This window comes from Oncorhynchus mykiss, chromosome 21 (genome assembly GCF_057628025.1).
Source record: "Oncorhynchus mykiss isolate SJ-2025 chromosome 21, ASM5762802v1, whole genome shotgun sequence".
In the NCBI taxonomy this organism is placed as follows: domain Eukaryota; kingdom Metazoa; phylum Chordata; class Actinopteri; order Salmoniformes; family Salmonidae; genus Oncorhynchus; species Oncorhynchus mykiss.
Genome location: NC_143042.1, coordinates 28,599,629 through 28,608,915, shown reverse-complemented (window position 1 = coordinate 28,608,915; position 9,287 = coordinate 28,599,629).

The following is a 9,287-nucleotide window of genomic DNA, read 5'->3' as shown; positions in this document are numbered from 1 at the left end:
AAAATCCCAGCGGGGTTGCAGTTTTTGCCACAAACTGGTGAGCCTGTAACCTACTACCATATTGCGTTCAAAGGCCTTTGAATATTTTGTATTGCCCATTCACCCTCTGAATGGCACAAATACACAATCTGTGTTTCAATTGTCTCAAGGTGTAACGATCGTCGTTGGTGGAATTAGACCAAGATGTAGGTTAATCATATTCTTTAACAGCCAAAGCAAGACAAGCATTTGTGTAAGTTTATCGATAGCCTAGCATAGCATAGCATTATGCCTAGCTAGCAGCAGGCAACCTGGTCACGAAAATCAGAAAAGCAATCAAATTAAATTGTTTAATGATAACCAGAAAAACAAGAAAGAGAGAACCAACGAAATGTACAGCCTTGTAGGGCTCAACAGCAACAATACAAGGACAAGATCCCACAACATAGGTGGGAGAAAAGGCTACCTAAGTATGATTCCCAATCAGAGACAGTGGTAGACAGCTGCCTCTGATTGGGAACCACACTCCGCCAAACACAAAGAAATACAAACACATAGAATGCCCAACCAAATCGCACCCTGACCAAACCAAATAGACATAAAAAGGCTCTCTAAGGTCAGGGCGTGACAGTACCCCCCCCCCCCCCCCAAAGGCCGCAAAACCTGAACCTATGTTCAGACAGAGGGTCTGGGTGGGCATCTATCTTCGTGGCGGCTCCGGTGCGGGACGCAGACCCCGCTCCACCTCTGGCTCCCCCCACTTTGGTGGCGCCTCTAGTGCAGGGACCCTCGTCGCCGACCCTGGACCGGCGACCCTCTCTGCAGGCCCCGGACCGGAGACCCTCGCTGCAGGTCCCGGACCGGGGACCCTCGCTGCAGGCCCCGGACCTGGGACCGTCGCTGGAGGCTCCCGACCTGGGACTGTCACTGCAAGCTCCGGACCGGAGACCGTTGCTGGAGGCTCCGGACTGAGGACCATCGCTGGAAGCTTAGTGCCTTGAATCCTAAATGCAGGCTCCGGGCCATGGATCATCACTGGAGGCTTCGTGCCATGGATCATCACTGGAGGCTTCGTGCCATGGATCATCACTGGAGGCTTCATGCCATGGATCATCACTACAGGTTCTGGGCCATGGATCATCCCTGGAAGTCTGGAGCGCAGAGCTGGCACAACCCATCCTGGCTGGATGCTCACCTTAGCCCCGGCAACTGCGGGGTGTTGGAACATGATGCACTGGGCAGTGAAAGCACACGGGAGACACTGTGCGTAGAGCTGGCACCACCCTTCCTGGCTGGATGCTCACCCTAGCCCGGCAACTGCGGAGCGCTGGCACAGGACGTACTGGGCTGTGGAGACGCACTGGAGGCCAGGAGCGCTGAGCCTGCACAATCCATCCTGGCTGAATGCCCACTCTAGCTCGACAAATGTGAGGAGCTGGCACAGAGCGCACCGGGCTGTGCATGCGCACCGGAGACACACTGCGCAGAGCCGCATAACATGGTGCCTGACTAGTCACATTCTCCCCAAGGTAAGCACGGGGAGTTGGCTCAGGTCTTTAACCTGACTCCGCCAATCTCCCCCAAACTTTTTTGGGGCTGCCTCTCGTGCATGCTTTGTTGTGCCAACTCCTCGTATCTTCGCTGTTCCGCTTTTGCTGCTTCCATTTCCTCTTTAGGAAGGCGATATTCTCCAGCCTGCGCACAGGATCCCTTGCCTTCCAGTATCTCCTCCCATGTCCACTCCTCCAGAAAACTCTGCTTGGTCTTTTTGTGGTGGGATCTTCTGTAATGATCGTCATTGGTGGAATTAGACCAAGATGCAGCCTAGGTTAATCATATTCTTTAATGATAACAAGAAAAACAAGAAAGAGAGAACCAATGAAATGTACAGCCTTGTAGGGCTCAACAGCAACAATACAAGGACAAGATCCCACAACATAGGTGGGAAAAAAGGCTACCTAAGTATGATTCCCAATCAGAGACAACGATAGACAGCTGCCTCTCACATGCCCACCCAAATCTCACCTCACATAAAAAGGCTCTCTAAGGTCAGCGTGACACAAGGCTTAAAAATCCTTCTTTAACCTGTCTCCTCCCCTTCATCTACACTGATTCAATTGGATTTAACAAGTGACATCAATAAGGGATCATAGCTTTCACCTGGATTCACCTGCTCAGTTTATGTCAGGGAAGAGTAGATGTCCTTAATGTTTGTATACTCTGTGTATAAATACTTATGGTAATATACTGATGATAACTGGAGTAATCGTGACCAGTAGCAGCATAAATATAAAAATACTAATGCCAACAAATAGTCATTGTGGCAGGTAGCCTTAGAGTTATTGGGAGCAGGAGTGATGGTGATCATCTTGAGACACGTGGGGGTTACAGACTGGGACAAGGAGAGGCTGAAAATGACTGTGAAGATTCCTGCCAGCTGGTCTTTGTATCCTCTGAGAATGAGCCAAGGAATACCGTTTGGGCCTGTGGCCTTGCGAGTATTGACCCAATTAAAAACATTACTCACGTTGGCCTCGGAGAGCGAGATCACCCAGTCTTCTGGCACAGAGCGTGCCGTTGTGCAGGGCTCAGTGCTGTTTTGTCAAAACGTGCATAAAATACATTGAGCTCGTCCGGTAGAGAGGCATCGTTGGATAGATCACGGCTAGCTGTTCCTTGTAATTCGTAAAGGACTGTAGCCCCTGCCACATGCGTTGCGCATCGGAGACGGTGTAATATATTCCTATATTGCCCTTTTGTCTTTTTGATGGCTCTGAGGAGATCGTAGAGGGACTTCTTGTACGTGTTCGTGTCCTCAGTCATAGCCTTGGGGTTGTCTGCGATAGCCTTGTGTGCAGTAGCTCGGTCCTTTAGTTTGGTGCGTACCTCAGTGTAAATCCAAGGGTTTTGATTGGGGAAGCAGTGAATCTTCACTGTTGGGACAACGTCGGCGATGCATTTCCTGATGAAGCCAGAGACGGAGTTAGTTAGCTCATTGATTTTGTATTTGTATTTATTACGGATCCCCCTTGGCAGCAGCTAAAGTTTCTGGGTTCCAGCAAGATTAAGGCAGCTATACTATTTTTAAAACATTACAATACATTCACAGAATCCTCGAGCTGACAAGGTAAAACCACAAGGCAGTTAACCCACTGTTCCTAGGCCATCATTGAAAATAAGAATTTGTTCTTAACTGACTTGCCTAGTTAAATAAAGGTAAAATTTATGTTTAAAAATAATATCACAAAACGTTGTGTGTCCTCGATGATGCTATTGGCGGAGTCCAAACAGAGCTGTGTATGTAAACATATTTTTTTCCTAACGCCTACACCGTCAGTGTCACACACTGACCTTAGAGAGACGTTTTATTTCTCTATTTGGTTAGGGCAGGGTGTTTATTTTTATTTTTTTTATTTCACCTTTATTTAACCAGGTAGGTGGGATCAGGGAATCGCCCGCAGCAAGAGCAACATCATTGGTATATACAGAGAAAAGAGTCGGCCCGAGAATTGAACCCTGTGGCACCCCCACAGAGACTGCCAGAGGACTGGACAACATGCCCTCTGATTTGACACACTGAACTCTGTCTACAAAGTAGTTGGTGAACCAGGCAAGGCAGTCATTAGAAAAACCGAGGCTACTGAGTTTGCCGATTTAGAATATGATGATTGACAGAGTCGAAAGCCTTGGCCAGGTCGATGAAGACGGCTGCACAGTACTGTCTTTTATCGATGGCGTTTATGATATCGTTTAGTACCTTGAGCGTGGCTGAGGTGCACCCGTGACCGGCTCGGAAACCAGATTGCACAGCGGGAAAGGTACGGTGGGATTCGAGATGGTCAGTGATTTGGGGTGGGCATTCTATGTTGTCTATTTCTTTGTTTTTGGCCGAGTATGGTTCCCAATCAGAGGCAGATTTCTATCGTTGTCTCAGATTGGGGATCATACTAAGGCAGCCCTTTTTCCCACTTTCTGGTGTGGGATCTTGTCCTTGTATAGTTGCCTTGTGCACTACAATACTGCACGTTTGTTATATTCTTTGTTGTTTTTGCTGTAAGTTTCACTATTAAGGAATGTGGAACTCTACGCACGCTGTGCCTTGGTCCGATCCTTTCAACAAATTAAATTGTCAGAGTGAGCATTTCAATGGACAAAGGAGACTCAGGGAAATAAATTATTAAAATATATATTTTGGAATTATGTTCAGTAAATTAACACACACATTGATTTATTAGACATACAGTGATGATTTAAAAATGTAATTAAAAATACTTCTGGTGGCTATAAGCATATTAGAACATGGAGATAATATTAAAACACATGAGAGGTAAGACATTGTATACACACACAAACATGCACACGCACGCACACACACACACACACACACACACACACACACACACACACACACACACACACACACACACACACACACACACACACACACACACATACACCCACACCATCCATCAGTGTTGAATAGGGATTAACAGAAAGAAAGAAAGAAACAACAGATAGTGTGGGAGAGTTTTGCAAACGTGTGAAGAGCTACGAGACGAGTGCACACACAGGAAATAGAGAGAAAGATTTTTCTCTTTTTAAAATCTCACTCCCTCAGACTCTTTCTCTTTCTCTGTAGAAATGTGTTTGTATTTATTAAGGATCTCCATTTGCTACTTCCAAGGCAGCAGCTACTGTCCTGGGGTCCAGCAACATTAAAACAGTTATATACAGTTTCAAATATTACTTGACATTACATTTCATAACACTTTAACCAATACATTTAGTGTATTTCCTCAGGCCACAACTCCACTATCACATATTTACAATGCAACATCCATGTGTATGTGTCTGTAGAGTGCATTTCTTATCGTGTGTATGTGTCTGTGGCTCTGTGTGTCTTCACTGTCCTTCACTGTCCTTATGTTCCATAAGGTGAATTCTTATAACTTAAAAAACATCTTCAAAATCTACTGCTTGCATCAGTTATATGATGTGGAATAGAAATGTAGCCATGGAAATGTAGCCATGGCTCTATGTAGTACTGTGTGCCTCCCATAGGCTGTTCTTGACTTGGAGATTTTGAAGAGGCCTTTGGTGGCATGTGCTAGTAGTTTGAACAGACACCTCGGTGCATTCAGCATGTCAACACATCTTATAAAAACAAGAAATTATGAAGTCAATCTCTCCTCTACTTTGAGTCATGAGAGATTTACATGCATTTTATTAAAGTTAGCTCTCTGTGTACATTTAAGGGCCAGTCATGCTGCCCTGTTCTGAGCCGACTGTAATTTCCCGAGGTCCCTCTTTGTGGAACCTGACCACACGACTGAACAATAGTCCAGGTGCGACAAAACTAAAGCATGTAGCATCTGCCTTGCTCATAGTGTTGTTAAAAATGCAGAGGAGCATTTTATTATGGAAAGACTTCTCCCCATCATAGCTACTGTTGTATGAACATGTTTTGACCATGACAGTTTACAATCCAGGGTTATTCCAAGCAGTTTAGTCACCTCAACTTGCTAAATTTTCACATTCTTTGTTACAAGATTTAGTTAAGATTTATGGCTTAGTGAATGAAATGTCCCGACACAATGCTTTAAGTTTTTGTATTACAGTTTTTTCCAAATGCTTACACACGTTTTCGAAACTGCCTCCTTTTTCCAAAACTCTACACACAAAATGCAAAATGCCTCACATCTCCTTCAAAATGTAACACTGCATTCAAAATGCCATAAACACATGTCAGAATGAAGCATTTGCATCAAATGGCAAACACTGCTTTCATAATAGTACATTTTTGGATATACCATGTAAACACTGTTGTTTTAAATCTAAAGCTCTTTGGTCTGTCATAGGCTTATATCTACATTTCAATACAATGTTCTACAGTGAAAGTAATCTGCTGAGAGGGGTAACAAGTACACTGTAAACACCAATGCAATGTAGAAACAGAAAATATTTATTAGGCCAAATATTACTGTTGTATACAGTAGCATACAACAAAACCATAAGCATATGTAAACCAAAAGTATATTCTTTAGAATACAGTAAAGAACACAATTGTGTGTGTGTGGGGTACCGGAGGGGCAGTCCAGGAATTGGTAGGGGGGGGGGCAGTCACCAGTGCTAAGCTACGCTTCATCTCTTCTCCGGCCTGGGTCTGGCCACATACTTCATCCACATCACAAGATACGTTTTCTCTTGCCAAACATCGAGGGAAGTGTCTCCTAGCATGGTGTATCCAACCTTGGACAGAGGCAACCTCTATGTCCCCACATGCGTCCTCCATTGCATGGAGAAGCGGCATGCGGGCATAGGGTTGTCGATTATACACTTTCAAGCGCCAGGCTGAGAAGAATTCCTCTGTGGGATTTAGAAAAGGTGAATGTGGGGGTAGGTACAAAACTACAAATTGTGGATGGGTGGCAAACCAGTTTTGGACCAGAACAGCCTGGTGAAAACTAACATTGTCCCATAAAACCACAAATCTAGCAGGCTCCTGATCTGGATCAGGGACAAGCATTGTGTAAATTGCATCCAGAAAAGTATATGGCCAGTGTTGTACGGACCCAGTGTGGCATTGTGATGGAGGACCCCATCTGAGTGATGGCTGCACACATAGTTATATTACCCCCACTCTGTCCAGGGACATTGGTAATTGCCCTCTGTCTTATTACATTTCTTCCGCGGCGCCTGGTTTTGATGAGGTTGAAACCAACCTCATCCACATGAATAAATTAATGGCGAATTACATGGGCATCCAGCTCCAATACTCTCTGTAACAGACAAAAGGATATACAGATGAGTAAATATGGTATGTCTGAAGTACTGGAAGTAGTGTTGCATACATACCTCTACAAAGTCATGTCGCATATTCTTGACTCTGTCAGAGTTTCTCTCAAAATGGCACCTTGTAAAGTTGTTTCATCGTCACTCTGTGTCGTTGGAGGATGTGTTGTATGGTCGACAGGCTTACAGCATTTATGTTGTTAAATATGGTGTCATTATTCAAGATATGCTCTCTTATTTCTCGAATCCTAATTGCATTGTTGGCCAAAACCATATTGATAATTGCAGTCTCTTGTACATCTGTAAACAAGCATCCTCATCCTCCATGATGTCTTTGCCTTTCCACTCTGTACAGAATTCAAACACAGTATGTGTTCAGCATAGAAACTGTAAACAATGTACAAAACAATGTAGTACAGCATGATAACCAACCTCCTTCATGCAATGCAGTGTAGTAAATGGATGGCTTACAGTTACAAATGTTTATGCAATACTATGCAGTCATACGTATTTTACAGTACATTACTGTAATGCTAAAATAGTAATTAGATAGTTGCATACCTGTTCTCATTTCTGAAGGTTCGAATTATGGACGCCACTGTAAATCGACTCAAGTTGGGCTGGACTCTCAGTCCAGCCTCTCTCATGGTCAAACCGTTGGCTCTCCTTCCTTCTCTTCTTTGCCCTCGTCCTCTTCTTCCTTTTCCTCTCCCTCCTACTCCTCTTGCTCTCTGTCCATTGTTGGCATCCATTGTTCAAAACAGGTAATCTGACCTTTGACCTATTTATAGGCCTATACTACAGTAAAGCAATGATTGGTTAGTGATCAGTTAAGCTATTCGTTTTTGCACATGTGAGGAGTGTGTGTGTGACCTGGTGAATAAGTGTAGCATTTTGATTGGTTGTGTTTGGAAAAGGAAAGCAAGTTACTTCCTGTTAGATTTTTGTGTTTTAGGTAGAGAATTGTGTGTAGTGTTTTGGAAAAAAGTGTTTTATGCAATTGACAACTGAGTCAAAGCCTGAGAAATAGCTTATGGTTTTGGATATTTGGTGTGTAGTTTTGCACTTTGAGTGAGAGGTTTCAAAAATCGTGTGACATGAAATTATTTTGTGTGTAAGCAGTTGGAAAAAACTTTAATGACTAATTTAATTCTTGCCACCCATTCTTAAGCTAACTGCAGCTCTTTGCTAAGTATTGCATTGATTTCACCTGCTGTAGTAGCTAATGTGTATAGTGTTGAGTCATCCGCATACATAGAAACACTGACTTTACTCAAGGCCATTAGTAATGACTCATGTCATTAGTAAAGATTGAAAAAAGTAAGATTCTACCTGGATTATGTTGGAGAGGCTTCCAATAAAGAACACCCTCTGTGTTCTGTTAGATAGGTAACTATTTATCCACAATATAGCAGGGGGTGTAAAGCCATAACACATATGTTTTTCCATCAGCAGACCATGATCAATAATGTCAAAAGCCGCACTGAAGTGCTCCCACAATCAATTTCTCTCAGCCAAATATCAGTCATTTGTGTAAGTGCTGTGCTTATTAAATGTCCTTCCTATAAGTGTGATGAAAGTCTGTTGTCCATTTGTTTACAGTAAAATAGCAAAACAGCATTGTATCTGGTCAAGCACAACTTTTCCCAAAAGTTTACTGAGGGTTGATAACAGGCTGATTGGTTGGCTATTTGAGCCAGTAAAGGGGGATTTCCTATTCTTGGGTAGCATAACACTTTCTAGTAGGCTTAGATTGAAGATATGGAAAATAGGAGTGGCAATATTGTCCGTGATTATTCTCAGTAATTTTTCATCCAGTCACTACAGAGATATAGGGCTATAGTTAGAGCTAGATTCAAACAGATCCTAGCCGACACCCACATAGTAGTTGTTTTGGAGTTGTCAGAGGTGAACTGCATTAGAGCTGTCAAATCCACAAGCCGCTCCTTGCATTACGCTATCACAAACACAGCAATTGGATGCAATGAAACCACACCAGATTTATAATCCGACAAATCCCATGCAGCCGTGTTACAAATTCAAACACAGGATTGCCTGATGTTCTATTGTCTACTGGGGCGGCAGGTAGCCTAGTGGTTAGAGAGTTAGACTAGTAACTGATAGGTTGCAAGATTGAATCCCTGAGCTGACAAGGTAAAAATCTGTTCTGCCCCTGAACAAGGCAGTTAACCCACTGTTCCTAGGCTGTCATTGAAAATAAGAATTTGTTCTTAACTGACTTGCCTAGTTAAATAAAGGTAAAATAAATAAAAAATACTCCTCGATTAAACTGATAGACAATAAATCCCTCCATCCAAATTAAGATGAAAACATGCACTACACTTTCTCTCGACCCATTGAATTCCTAACCTGGTGGGGACACACAAGACCATCCACCTATTTGACAGCTTATACCGCCAAAAACATGCACAATGTGGATGTCGGTCAATGCGGGTTATTAAAGCTTGATCTGAATTAATTAAGGCCTTAGTCTTTCCTGGAGATGATTGTCCATG